The sequence below is a fragment of the Notamacropus eugenii genome, chromosome 2 (assembly GCF_028372415.1).
Source record: "Notamacropus eugenii isolate mMacEug1 chromosome 2, mMacEug1.pri_v2, whole genome shotgun sequence".
Taxonomy (NCBI): domain Eukaryota; kingdom Metazoa; phylum Chordata; class Mammalia; order Diprotodontia; family Macropodidae; genus Notamacropus; species Notamacropus eugenii.
Window position 1 is genome coordinate 316,910,607 of NC_092873.1, and position 15,317 is coordinate 316,925,923.

The window sequence follows — 15,317 nt, forward strand, 5'->3', positions numbered from 1 at the left end:
ACACACATATATATGGATATATATGTATTTAGAGATTGTATGATTTGTCTTTGTGAAGAGAAACTCTTTTTGGTAGCTTTAAAAGAATTTAGCTGTCAATCCATCTTGAGCACATGGGTTGTTTTTGGGGTTTTTTGCCAATTTTTAAAATTTTATTTTATTTCTTCTCTCAAGTTTGGTCTGTTTCAATTACTTATGTCTGTAATGTCAGTTTTGGAAACATCTTATAGATCATTTATTTCTTTTAAATTTTCCAGGTTTTTGGAATACTGCTATATGTTACACCCTATAATTGTTTTAAAATTTATTTATTCTGATTTGTTTTTATCATTTTAAAATTTTCACCAATTTATTTTTTTCCTTTATGATTAAATTTGGTTTACCACTGTGTTTTTTTTAAATGCATAGTTTAGTTTTATGTGTGATGAAGGCAGTCTTCCACATGTATCATAGGGGCATAATTGGGGTATCCTTGGGTGGCTCACAGGGAGGCAAAATAGATGTCTCTAGCCTCTACACCTTCCATCTTTCCACAGGAGTGACTTTAATTCCTGCCAGGAGAGGTGGCAGGAGGTGGAGTGTACCACTCTATTCTCTTCAAAGAGAGGGGGTATTGGATTAGAATTATATCTTTCTGCTTGCTTCCTTAAGTATTTTTAGTCTAGTGGATATAGTTTTTAGCTTCAAGGTAAAATTCTGACATCAGTTCATTAATGGGGAAAGGAGAACCCAAGCTTTAAATTCAAGTTTTTATTCCCTTCCACTAAATACCAATTCCATCGTGAACACACATAGCAAGTAGCAAAGAAACACATTTATCCAAGCCAATAGAACAAAAGAAATCAGAGGAAGTATATATGGGAGACTGTGTGCTAGATAATATGAAGGGAGGAACAAAGTAATTCAACCAAGGAGCGTTCCAGATCTCATTTAATGGGGAAATTCCCTGAAGACTCTAGTGTAACAAGCTAAAGATAGGAACGTGGTAGAGATTGCTAGCTCCTCCTCCATCAGCTTCTTTATAGAGTCTTAGTTTATCTGAAGTGAAGTAGGTTTTATCTATCTTCTCTCTCAAAGCTGGAAGCCAGAGACATCTGAAACAACTACACAACCCAAAGAAACTGAAGAGCCTGAAGTTCACCTTCCTCCCACTTTTATTGAATTTACCCCACCCTTCATACAAGTTTAGGGCATTAATTTCCATCATCAGTGAGGAAAGAGTATCACACCAGTGAATTTCCGGACTAGGGTTACATCATTTGTCCTTCATTCTCAAAGTGGACCATGGCATCAAGAAGGTGGTGCCATGACTTGGAAGTGAATTGAATTTAAGTGATGGAGGGCTGTATAAGGTCACCAGCCTCACTTTCTTCTCTGGAGCCATCTGATTCCAGTGGGAAGATATAGATCAGAATGATTGGAGATGGCCCCCGGTGCAGTGGCCTTTTTAAGTGAAGCAGAGACCATGGCCTTTTTAAGTTAAGGTCTTTGCCGGGCTTCAGTTTGATTGAGGCAATGCCCAAAGGAATTGATTACATTTATATCAGTTCAAGCATTTCATTTCTATCCTATTTACTTCTGTGTTTAATGTTTAAAAACTCATTTATCAAACTTTATTTCGGATTATTACTTGGCTTCAAGCTTAAGTCATTAATTTTCACTTTTATTATTGTAGAGACTCAGAAATATAAAAATTTTCATAAGTATGGATTTGGCTGTATTTCATACATGACTGCCATTCTTTTAAAATATTTTGGTATTTTTCATATTTCTTTTCTAACTCTATTATTTTTTTAGGCAGTCAGGATCAAGTGACTTGTCTAGGGTCATGCAGCAAGACTCAATTTTAGTATTGTTCAATTTTTACATGGAGTTTTAAAAATTGTTCTTGTTATTGTTTTAGTTCTACTTTTGTTATATAGTTTTTGAAAATACAGTATTCAATCATTTTTACTTTTTAAAATTTATGTAGGGCTTCTGTCAAATACTGTGACCAATATTGTGAATGTTCCTTGTCTATTTTAAAAGAATGTACATTCATCATGACTCCCATTTATTTGGTTCTTGACATATAGCTATTAATTGCAATTTGTTAAATAAGTAATTCAGATACTGTATTTCGTTATTGTTTAAACTTCTTTTGGTTTGTCATATTCTGAAAATGGTATATTATTGTCCTCTTATTTTTCTCCTTTTCTACTTGCATTCTGGTTTAACTTTAAATTTTGTGAATTTAGCTGTTGAATTGTTTGGTCATGTCAAGTCAAAAAGTATTTATTAAGCACATACTATGTACTGGGAACTTTGCTAAACTCTGGTAACACAAAGAAAGGCAAAAAATAGTCCCTGCTGTTAAGTAGCTCACATTCCTATAGAGGAGACAAATAACTGTGTACAAAAAAGATATATCCACATATGTACACATATGCTTGTGTGTATATATTTGTGTGTGTGTGTGCGTGCACACACGTTTCACAGGTAAGACACTAAGATTTAGGAGGACTGGGAAAGACTTCTTGCAGAAGATAGGCCTTTCACTCAGACTTAAAAGAAGCTAGGAAACCTAGGAAGCAGAGATGAGGGGGTAGAGAGTTCTCGGTAAGGGTGACAATCAATGAATGAAAAGGTAGAGTCCAGAGATGGAGATAATGAGGGAGTAGATGTCAGGTATGAGGGGCTGCCACTGAAAATGCCCAGAGTTGGAAGCTGGAGTGTCTTGTCAAAGGAGTAGTAACAAGGTCATTGTCTCTGGATCTCAGTGTATTTGGAGGGAGGAGTAAAGAAAAAAGTAGGAAGGGGTCAGGTTATATATAAATGGCTTTAAAAGCCAGAGTATCCTGCAGGTGATAGGAATCCACTGGAATTTATCGAATAGTAGAGTGACATGGTATTAGAAGGCAATTGTAGTCCAGGCATGAGGTGATAAGAGCCCTAGACACAGGGTAGTTTCCATGTCAGAGCAGAGAATAATCTTATGTGAGAGATTCTGCAACAGCGGAAATGACAGGACATGGCAGTAGATTAGATATGGTGGGTTGAAAGGGAACAGTCAAAGATAACATCAAGATTTCAGGCCTGCATTACTGGGAGGATGGTGGTGCTCTTGACAGTCGGAGGGAAAATAGGAACAAAGGAGAATTTGGGGGCGGGGGATGGGGAAATGATGAGTTCAGTTTTGAACATATGGAGTGAGATAGCTAGTCTGCAATGTTCATTAGGCAGTTGGAGATGTGAACTAGGGTCAGGAGAGAATTTAAAGCTGGACAAATACATCTGAGAATCATCTGCATAGAGATAATAATTTATAGAGCTAATGAGATCACTCAGTGAGAAGAGAATGCCCAAGATAGAGCTTTGAGGAACACCCACAGTTATTGGGTGTGAACTGAATACAGAGCCAGCAGAGGAGACTGAAGGAGTGGTCAGGCATATAGGAGAATCCCAAGAGAAGTAAGAGAACCTAGAGAGAGAGGAGAGTATCAAGAAGTGAATGATCAACAGTGTCAAAGTTTGCAGAGAGGTCAAGAAGGATGAGGATCACCACTAGATTTGGCACATGAAGAGATCTTTACTAACTTTGAAAAGAGAAGTTTTGGTTGAATGATGACACCAGAATTTAGACTGTGGAGTATTAAGAAGAGATTGAGAGAAAAATACTTGGAGCATCCAGTTTCCAATGGGTTTCTTAAGGAGTTTAGCCACAGAAAGGATGAGAAACATAGGATAATACCTAGTAGAGATAGGGGGGTCAAGTGAGGATTTTTTTGAGGATGAAAGAGTGTTTGTAGACAGTAGTGAGAGAGTTGGGATGATAGAGGGGACAATCTGCTGGAGAAGATAGGATAGAATGGAGTGGTTTGATACATAAAAATTGAGAATCTTCATTTCATCATTACGTAATGCCTTTATTTATCTCCTTCAGTTTTCTCTAATTTGAATATAAGCTTTATCAGAAGCCATTACTGCAATGACTACTTTTAACTAAATGTACAGTAATATAACATTTTAAACCAGCCTCTTAATTTTAAATATGTTTAAGGAAAATATTGATGTGTTTTATTTCTTGATCTATTTTAACCTTTTTCCTTTTAGTGAAAGAATTCAGACCATTTACAGTTTTGTTATAAATAATGAATTTTGTTTATTTTCTCTCATTTTCTCATTCTTGATGTTTCATGGAAAAGGTAAATTTCATATATGTTAATATAATGTATTTCAACTATTAAAAATAGCAAAGAAATAAGTTTCTAGTCTTTAAACTTTTAATTCTCATGTTTATCTATAGTTTAACCCCCTTTTATATTGTGGTCCTTATCACCTTTATACTAATTTTCATGAAGAAAGAAGGGGAAAAGGCCAGCCTCTGATGGGTCTGGGCCAGCCTACTGCACAAAAAGGGCAGGAGAAGATTCTCTCTCTCTCTCTCTCTCTCTCTCTCTCTCTCTCTCTCTCTCTCTCTCTCTCTCCTGTTCTCCCTCTCTCCCTCTCTCTCCTCCCCCTCTCTCTCCCTCTCTCCTCTTACCTTTTGTGGCTAAACTCCTTTGAGACATCATCTACATTGGATGGCTTCTACTTCTTTTCCTCTCTAAACCCTTAGCAATCTGACTTTCTGACCTCATCATTCAGCTGTAATTATTGGTGTTTTACCCATGTCATGCCTATTAACCATAGATATCACATGACATTCAAAACTTCAATGTCATCCTCAAGTCCTTGTCCTTCTCCTCTTTCTTTACTTCCTCCTCTCCTCCTCCTCCCACTATGATGACTATCACAATAATGGCTAATACTATCACAATAACAGCAGCAGCTATTTACTACTACTACAACTACTACTACTACCACCATTGCCACCAATGTTGTCAATACTGCCACCAATACCACTACTATTCCTCCTACTGCTGCTGCTACTACTAAGGTATGTGAGTTAGAGAGGGCAGAGAGGAGAAAAGATACATGAAGGTAATGAGTGATTATTGACTGGGAAGGATTTAAGAAAATTTTCTTAAATGACAACTCTGATCCACTTTTGGTTGGCATTCAGTTTAGTTAGCTACATCTACACCAGTAGATGTTCATTGGTGTTCCTATATCATTTCCCCCCTGTATACCACCTTCCCCAGGCTTCTAAACACTTTCTTTAAGGGAGAAAGAATTTGTAAGATATTATAAACTTCCTTAGTAAGTAGTTGTTTTCTTCCCTCAAAGTTTTAGACCTAAATAAACGTTTTCATGTAATTAGAAATAACGTTGTTGTGGAAAGAAGACTGGAATGAGAATCAGGATACCTGGGTTCTACTCCCAGAAATACCTTAATTCTCTGTGTGACTTTGGAAAAATAGTTTCTCTTCACTGGGCCTCAGTTTCCCCCTTCTATCCAAATACTTATGATTAGATCATCCTTTAGGTTCTTTCCAGATTGGAATCTGATGATTGTATGTGGTTTAATAAGCTAGAGATTAGCAATTTATGTGACCTGGACTCGTTTTCATAGGTGTATGGAAAGGTTGTTTTTGTTATGTCTCCTTCCTCACTACTTGGGGAAGAATCTGACTAGGCAGTGACATCACTAATAGTGAAGTACACCCTCCCTACTAATAAGCAGGAGGTAAGGACCACTCTCCCAGCTCAGTAATCAGCAAGAAGTCAGTGCCTTTCTCATTTTATCTCATCATTCTCTCCTCTCTACCCCCTGTCAGAAAACTCCTTTAACATACCATTTTTATAGAGAGGAGGGGTTCCTTATCCTTGCCCTTGGTTTTCTTGCTAGTGATAGCATTGCCTTGGAGTTTACTGTTGTCCTAGCATTTGGGAAATTTATTTGTTTTTTTTAGGATGACCTCATTCTTTTTCCTTAACTGGTGAAAATAGAGATACATTTGGAGGGTGTCTGTATTTGAAATCAGGCTCAAAAATCTTTGGAAGTTCAGATTTTTGAGATAGCTACTTTATTTGTGATTTCTCATCCTGGGAAATGTCAAGTGAAGGGACTCTGTCCCACATCTTTCTAATGGCCAGAAGAGGCAATAATACTAATATTTGTGTTATATGGTGAAAAGAGCATTGTATTTAGAGTCAGAGACATAGTTTAGAACCTTTTCCTTTCTATTTACTACAGATGATACCTTGGGTGAGTTGCCTAGTCTCTCAGGGGCTTGGTTTTCTCATTTGATAAGTGAGGGGATGACTCAGATGATCTCAGAGATGCTTTAGCTACCTTGACACAAGGCCATGATAACACCCCAGCTTTTAGAAAAATGAAAGGAAAATGCTGTTGGTCAATTCCTTCCTGCCATCGGGGAAGTCCATTACCTGTCATTGCCCCAGAGAAGGTGAGAAATCACACTGTTCTCTCCATTGCTTGGTCTTCTTGAATAGGGGCAAGACAGAGAAGAATCTGCTCTCCTTTGTCCAGGAAGAGAGGAGAGTGAACCAAGGCCTTCAAGCATTGTTAAATCCATTACCTCATTGACTCATATGCTAGTATCCAAGCTTGATCACCTCTACCCTCTTGCAAGCTGGAGGTAACATTCTGTCTTCTACATTCAAAAGTCAGCCTTGGAACATTTTACTGAGTCATTTTTGATTCAAGGATGTGTTTCCCTATTTAGGACAGAAAGCAGTTTGCAAACACTTTCTCTCCATTTGTTTCTAATTTTCCTTAGTTATTCAAGTTTTTAGACTTTGACCTACACATAATTTGTTTTGTTTTGATAAACATTGTAGTTCAAGCAATCATCCAGACTGACACATGTCATCAGGCAGATGAAACTTTGCCCACACTAAATAAATATACTTGACTCCAAATACTTGCCCTGCTAGGTGGTGAGAGTGCTGGGTGGCCTGAAGTAAGGAAGACCTGAATTTCAGTTTGACCTCAGATACTTACAAGCTTTGTGCCCCTGGACAACTGCTGTTTGCCTGTAAAGTGGGGATAATGATAGCACCTATCTTCCAGGGTTCTTGTGAGAATCAAATAAGATGATTATCACAAAGCACTTAGCACAGTGCTGGGCACATAGTGAATATGCAGTAAGTAGAAATGGTAGGTATTCTTAATGTGAATGTTGTTCAATTTAAGAATGCAGTTCTAACTTGAGGGAGAAACACACACACACACACACACACACACACGAGGGAGCCTGCTGTTGTAGACAGTGAAATCAAACTTCTCTTTCTGTTTTTCTAAACTCAGAAAAATAAAAACCACAGTCCAGATATCAAGGTTCCCTGGATTTTTCTGGGGCTTATGAACAAAGAGTAACAGCTGTAGAATGTCATTCACAGAGGGTAACACAACTTGAATGTTCCAAAGAATTGCAGAATCTCAAAATGGAAAGATATCTCAGACATCATCTAGTGTGATCCTTACCTGAACAAGAATGACCTTTACAATGTGCCCGCATGGTCCATTGGGAGGATATACACTATCTCCAAAGGCAGCTCTCTCCACATAGGCTAATTGGCATGAGAAAGAGAAAAGATGAAAGCAGTTTTTTTGAACTGTCAAGTGACCTGGTCAGACTTGTGCTTTAGGAATATTATTTTGGCAGCTCTAGAGAGAGTAAATTGGAGAGAAAAGAGAGAAATTGGAAGCAGGGATTTCAATGTGTGTGTGTGTGTGTGTGTGTGTGTGTGTGTGTGTAAAAAAGACCTGAATTAGGGTGGTAAGTGTATTGAGTAAAGACAGGTACAGAATCTTGGGCTCATCAATGCCCCTGTAATTGGGAGTGAAGAAGATAGAGATTTCCTATCATGGAATGAGCTAGAGAAGTAATGGCAGCTAGATGGCTTAGTGGATAGAGTACCAAGCCTAGAATCAGGAAGAAGCATCTTTTCTGAGTTCAAATCTGGCCTCAGGAACTTACTAGCTGGGTAACACTGGGCAGGTCACTTAACCCTATTTACCTCAGTCCTTTATTTGTAAAATCAACTGGAGAAGGAAATAGCAAATCACTTTGCCAAGAAAACTCCAAATGGGGTCCTGGAGAATCAGATATAACTGAGCAACAATAACATCATGGCATATTGCTTATACTAATGTTTATTACAAATACCTGAGTATATACTATTACTCCTACTAGATTATAAGCACTCTTGGATCACTGTTGGTGCTTAGCACAAAAGCCTGAATATAGCAGATGCTTAGTAACTGGATTGTTTGGGGGGGAAATGGTGAATGAATTTTATGAGCACAAGTTAGGAATGGCTTTGAATGGCAAGCGAGAATTTCATTTTTTTAAAAATTAATTAATTAATTTTTAGTTTTCAACATTTACTTCCATAAGCTTCTGAGTTTTAAATTTTCTCCCCTTCTCTCTCCTCCCCTCTCCCCAAGATGGCAAGCATTCTGATATAGGCTCTCCATATACATTCATATTCAATGTATTTTCACATTAGTCATCTTAAAAGAACAATTAGGACCAATGGGAGGAGTCATGGAAAGAAGAAATGAGAAAACAACAAAAACGACCAAATATAGTTCTTTCTCTGAATGTAGAAAGCATTTTCCATCATAAGTCTTTTAGAATTGTCTTAGATCCTTGGATTTAGAAGGGGTGTACATAAACAGAAGGCATGGGTCTAAGTTGACTTTGATGTAATGATAAAAATCAAATTAAGTGGTAAAAAGAGCTTGTCTTGGGAGAAGAGGAAAGGAGGAGACAGAAAAGAGTAAATTACGTGACATGAAGAGGCACAAGGACTTATTCCAGCAGATGGAAAGAAGGGAGATGAGCATTGTTTAAACCTTATTCTCATGAGATTTGGCTCAAAGAGGGAATAACATAATCAGTTAGGTATAGAAATCTAACTTATCCTATAGGAAGTAGGAGGGGAAAGGGGAAGGAAAAGGAAGGGGTCGGTACAAGGCAGGGAAGAAGTAGTAAGGGAAAAAGGGAAGAAAAGGGAGACGGCTGATTGAAAGGAAGACAGATTGAGGTGGTGGTCAAAAGCAAAACCCTAGTGAGGAGGGAAAGGGAGAAAAGACAGAGAAAAGCATAAACGGGGGAAATAGGATGGAGAGAGAAAGACACAGATAGTAATCATAACTGTGAATGTGAATGGGATGAACCCTCCCATAAAATGGAAGTGGATGGCAGAGTGGATTAAAAATCATAATCCTATAATATGTTGTGTGAAACAGAGGGACACATACAGAGTAAAGGTAAAAGGCTGGAGTAAAATATACCTCAGCTGAAGTAAAAAAAAAAAAAAAAAGCAGAGTTAGCAATCTGGATCTCAGACAAAACAGAAAAATAGATCTAATTAAAAGAGATAAGGAAGGAACCTGCATTCTGCTAAAAAGGTACCATAGACGGTGAAGTAATATCACTCCTAAACATATAGGCACCAAGTGATATAGCATCTAAATTCTTACAGGATAAGTTATGGGAGTTATAGGAATAAATAGACAACAAAACTATATTAGTGGGAGACTTCAACCTTCCCATCTCAGAACTAGATAAATCTTACCACAAAATATACAAGAAAGAAGTTAAATAGATGAATAGAATCTTAGAAAAGTTAGATATAGTTCTCCTCTGCAGAAAATTGAGTGGGGTTAGAAACGAATATACCTTTTTCTCAATGGTACATGACACACAAAAATTGACCATGTAACACGGCATAAAAATGTCACAATCCAATGCAGAAAGGCAGAAATATTAAATGCATCCTTTTCAGATAATGAAGCAATACAATTTACATGTAACAAACAGCCATGGAAAGATAGACTAAAAATTTGTTGGAAACTAAATAATCTAATCCTAAAGAATGAGTGGATTAAATAACAAATCATAAAAACAATCAATAACTTCATCCAAAAGAATGACAATAACGAGACAACATACCAAAACTTATGGAATATAGAAAAAACAGTCTTTTTGGAGAAGTTTTTTATCTTTAAGTGTTTTCATGAATAAAATAGAGAAAGAGGAGATCTATAAATTGGACATGCAACTAAAAAAGCTAATAAAAGGACAAATTAAAAATCCCAATTAATACCAAATTAGAAATTCTGAATACCAAAGGATAGATCTATAAAATTGAAATTAAGAAAACTATTAAGCTAATAAATAAAACTAGGAGCTGGTTTTATGGAAAACCAATAAAGTAGATAAACCTTTAGTTAATTTGATTTAAAAAAAAGAAGAAAACCAAATTGCCAGTAGCAAAAATGAAAAGGGTGAATTCATCACCAATGAAGAGGAAATTAAAACAATCATTAGGAGCTGTTTTGCCCAACTTTATGCCCATGAATTTGACAGTCTTAGTGAAATGGATGAATATTTATAAAAATATAAATTGCCTAGAGTAACGGAAGAGGAAATAAAATAGTTAAATAACCCCATTTGAGAGAAAGAAGTTGATCAATGGACTCCTTAAGAAAAATTCGCCAGGACCAGATGGATTTACAAGTGAATTCTATAAAATATTTAAAGAATAATTAATTTCCATATAAACTATAAATATAAATATAATCTATTAAAAATGGAGTTCTACCAAATTCTCTTTATGATACAAATATGGTGCTGATACGTAAACTAGAAAGAGTCAAAACAAGAAAATTATAGACCAATTTCCCTAATGAATATAAATGAAAATTTTTAAATGAAATTTAGTTTTAAATTTTTATTTGAAATTTTTAAATGAAATATTAGCAAAGAGATTATAGCAACTTATCCCAAGGTTAATATACTATGACCAGGAGGATTTATACCAGGAATGCAGGGCTGGTTCTGTGTTAGGAAAACCATCAGCATAATTGACCACATCATCAATAAAACTAACAGAAGACATATGATTATCTCAATAATGCAGAAAAATCTTTTGACAAAATACAATACCCATTCCTATTAAAGCACACTAGAGAGGGTAGGAATAAATGGAGTCTTCCTAAAATGATAGGCAGCATCCATCTAAAACCATCACTAAGTCTTAAATGTAATGGGGATAAGCTAGAAGCATTTCCAGTAAGATCAGGGGTAAAACAAAGATGTTCATTATCACCACTGTTATTCAGTATTGTACTAGAAATGTTAGCTTTAGCAATAAGAGAAAAAAAGAAATGGAAGGAATTAGAATATGCAAAGAAGAATTAAAGCTATCACTCTTTGTAGAGAATTTTGTATTAGATCCTGGAGGTGACCGAGAGCCACTTGAGGGAATGGGCTTGGTGGCAGTGGCAGTGTGGGTGTCATAGTTATCATAGTCACTTTAGGAAAATCACTTAGATAGTTGCCTGGAGGATGGACTGGAGTGAGGAAAGAGTTGAGGCAGGGTAACCAACCAGCAGGATCTTGCAATAGGGGTGAGGTGGTGAGGGTCTACACCAGAGTGATGGCAATGTCAAAGGAGAGAAGCAGGAATATATAAGAGATGTTAAGAAGGTGGAAAGGGAGAAAGGGTTGTAGCTAAGAGAGTGAGGAATTGAAGATGAAACCTAGGTTGTAAGGCTGGGTGACTGGGAGAATGGTCCTTGACGGGATAAAGAAGCTAGCGAGACAGTATGGACATTATAAACAAGCTATATACAGAATAAATAAGAAATAATCAATAGAGGGAAGGCACTAGAAGTCAGTGTCAGTGAATAATAAGGTATAAGAGTAGAGGAATTCACTTACCTCTTCAACTATCTTCTCTATAGTAGTGATTCCCGAAGCTAGTCATTTCTAGTCATCATTTCTCTCCTTGCCTCCAGTACCACATCTTCAATACCTGGCTGAACATTTCTACCTAGATATTCCAAAGCAGGAATGTGCTGGAGCCAAATTTAGCTGTCTTCCGTTGATTATTAAATTTTCAATGTATTGTTTACACCTCAGACATCAACAGTCTCTTCAAATTAGGGCTTGATTTATTATTGTTTTGTTGATTGTTTTAAAGAAAGTGTTATTAATGCAGATAAAACTTGAAAGTGTGTACATACATATATTTTTCTTCTGGAGCACCAGTTTGTTAAGCATATACTAGCACACCCTTGTGTTACTCTATAAACATTTCTTGAGCCTGGTAGAAGTGCATTAGAAGTTTTAGAGAATGAAGTCTTCACCAGATTAGAAGCCTGGTGACATGATGATGATGATTATGACGATGATGATGATGATGATGATGATGATGATGATGATGATGATGATGATGATGGTACCAGCATCAGTACAACCCCCGGTATTTATATTGCACTTTATGATTTGCAAAGTGCATTATCTCATTTGTGTCTCACAACGCCAGGGTCCGATAGATACCTCCAACTCAGCATGATAAAAACAAATCTCATCTTTCCCCATTAACTCACACCTTCTAACTCCCCTCTTAAGGATATCCTCATTCTTCCAATCACCCAAATTCAATCTAATTATGACACTTTCACTAACTTTCTCCCTGCCCTGCTGTGGGCAGGGTAAGTTATGAAGTCTTGTCCCTGTCCTGCAGAGTCTAACTCACACTACAACTGCCCAGTTCAGGCCCTTATCAGATCTTTCTTGCCTTTCCTATTGCAATATCCTTCTAATTGATCTCCTAATCCCATCCTCTAATTCCAGTCCTCCTGCTCCTCAGCTTAACTGATTTTCCTAATTATAGTTCTGAATAAGACATTCCTTTGCTCAAGAAACTTTTGTGAATTCCTGTTATCTCTAAGGTGAAATACCTTTCCTAATTAGCATTTGACACCCTTTATAATCTGTTTTTCCAGAATAATTACATATTATATATTACTTCTCCTTACATATTATGCACTTGAGCCAAACTGGCTTATTTGTTCTTCATATGTGAAGTTTGCACTTATGCAAATGCTTTCCCTCTTCACCTCTGCCTTTTAGAATCCTCATCTTTTTATTTTTATTTTTTTGTTTTTGGGGCAATAGAGGTTAAGTAACTTGCCCAGGGTCACATTGCTAGTAAGTATCTGAGCTTGAATTTGAACTCTGGTCCTTCTGACTCCAGGGCTGGTGCTATGGTCCTTTTTAAACTCAGGTTAAATGTTACCTTTTTCAGAGCCTTTCCTGTTTCTGAAGTTGTTAGTGTCTATTGTTTTATTCTAAACCCTCCCTTCCACTAGCCCCTGAATGATCATGACCAGAAACCAGCTTCCCCAAGTTCCCATGTGATTAGATTGGAAACAGGCAGAGAATATCTATATGCTCAAAAGTCCTGGCTCCCCATTGTGGCAGCTAGGTAGTTTAGTAGACAGAGTGATGAGATTGAAGTCAGAAGGACCTGAGTTCAAGTCCTGCTTCAGACACTTTATTAGCTGTGTGACCCTGGATAAATCACTTAATCTTTCTTGGCTTCAGTTTCCTCATCTGTAAAATGAAGATAATGGTACCCAGTAACAACCTCTCAGCATTGTTCTGCAAATCAGATGAGATACTATATGTAAAGTATTTAGCTGTGTAAGTATTAGGGATCTTGCACACTTATCCCATTGCACATATAAATTGTGTTTAGTTATGGTTGCCAACTTTTAGGAAGGATATTGCTAACTGGAGAGCATCGAAAGGAGGGCAACTGGGATGATGAAGAGCCTTTGAATTTGTGTCATTTAATGATTACTTGAAGGAATCAGGGGTGTTTAGCCTGGAGAAGAGGGGTGGTGATAGATATGATAGCTGTTTTCAAATATTTGAAGGAATAACATGTGGAAGAGGGATTAGATTTGTTTTTCTTGGTGCCAGGGATAGAACTGGGAACAATATAGGTTGCAAAGAAAATGTTTTTTTTTTTTTAGCTTGTAAGGCTTGTTAGAAATTGAGGGAAGGTACTATCCAATGAGGTCCCAGTCTTGGGAGCATTCACAATTGTCTCTGTTTGCTGATTGGCCAGTTAACTGTTAAAAAAGCTTGATATAAGTAAAAGCAAAACCAGAAAATACTTCCTAACAATTAGAGCTATCCAAAAGTAGAATTGGCTGCTGTGAGAAGTCATGAGATCCCTCTCGCTGGAGGTTTTCTGGAAAAGGCTACATGACCTTTTGTTGATCATATTGTCGAGAAAATTCTTATTCATGTTTGGGTGGGAATCAATGGCTTGTGAGTTTCCTTTCAATTCTGAAATTCTATGGTTCTGTGAACTATTTGTTGAATGGATGAACTGGGAGCCACCTGAATGTTACATTCACTAGTCCACTGGGAAACCAAGTTGATAGAGTATGTCTGTCTCTGGATGGAAGAAGCACCACAGAGGGCCATCAGAATGGGGCTTGATTTAGGAAAATAAAACGAAATGAAACAGAACACCTTAATGGTAATAGATATTTCTAATTTCTATTTTTACTTTCTTAAACTTTTTTTTTTGGTAGAGTAGCATTCTTGAAACACATCTGCTTGTTTCACCTGACACGTCTTTCTTCTCCTACACACTTTTATCCATGCAATAAAAATTCCATTTCCTGTCTTTTTTCCATCTAGCACCAGCTGGGGCCTAAGCTGTCACTCTATCCCCCACAGAGGAGAAAGCATAGCCTTTTATGTATCTATTATGATGCCTTTCCTTAGAGAACCGCCAGACACTTTATACACTTTGAATTATGAAATGGGCACAGAGCAGGATGACTTCATGACATCTATTCTGTTCTATTTTTTAGGTCCCAAATCTTTATAGAAATAGCAAGTGGAAAAAAAAATGTCAAATTAAGGAAAAAGGCTACTAACACACCATTTTCTGCAATAAAAACACTAAGTATCTAATCTTCCACATCCACCTTGGCTTTGGAGGTTATCGTTATAGACTGGCCCCACTGTAAGGACTTAGAATGGAACCTAAAAGTATAATGTTTCATTCTGCAGTTTATTTAGCTGTTTTTAGTCTTGTAGTAGAACAGAAACAATTAGTGGACAAGTAACAAGGTTTTAAATGGGTTGATTCTGGGAACAACAAATTAAAGTTTTCCTTGCAAGGACATATTTCGACTGTTTCAAACACTAATGGATTACTTGAATCTATTCTTCTAATTTAATTGAATTAGACATATATTGGATGACTACCTTCTGTGCATATTTCACACAGAAGGGATATTTCAAACCAAGTCAAACAAAGCTTCCCTAGGATATTGGAGCAAGTGGCTCTTTTCAGGTACAATTTCCAGACAGACACTAGACAATTAGAGCCAGCTTCAGGCATATACTCCTGAAAGTTTTGTCTGTTAATTTCTAATGGCATGGTGTCATGGAGTTGAGTTGAGAGAATTCAAAGCATATGAAGATTAACTGAAGATATTGGAGATATTTAGCTTGAGGAAAAAAGACCTGTGGCATTGAGATGTAGTATCTAGAGAGTTGACTTCAGTGTTAGGAAAATCAACGTTCAAATCTTGCTTC

The 15,317-nt window shown here is 36.9% G+C and overlaps 1 protein-coding gene across 5 annotated transcripts in view; it reads left to right on the forward strand.

The window, feature by feature from the left end:
• GAS7 (growth arrest specific 7) overlaps positions 1-15,317 on the forward strand; it is a 282,359-nt gene that overhangs the window by 66,770 nt on the left and 200,272 nt on the right. The gene's annotated exons all lie outside the window — the stretch shown is intronic.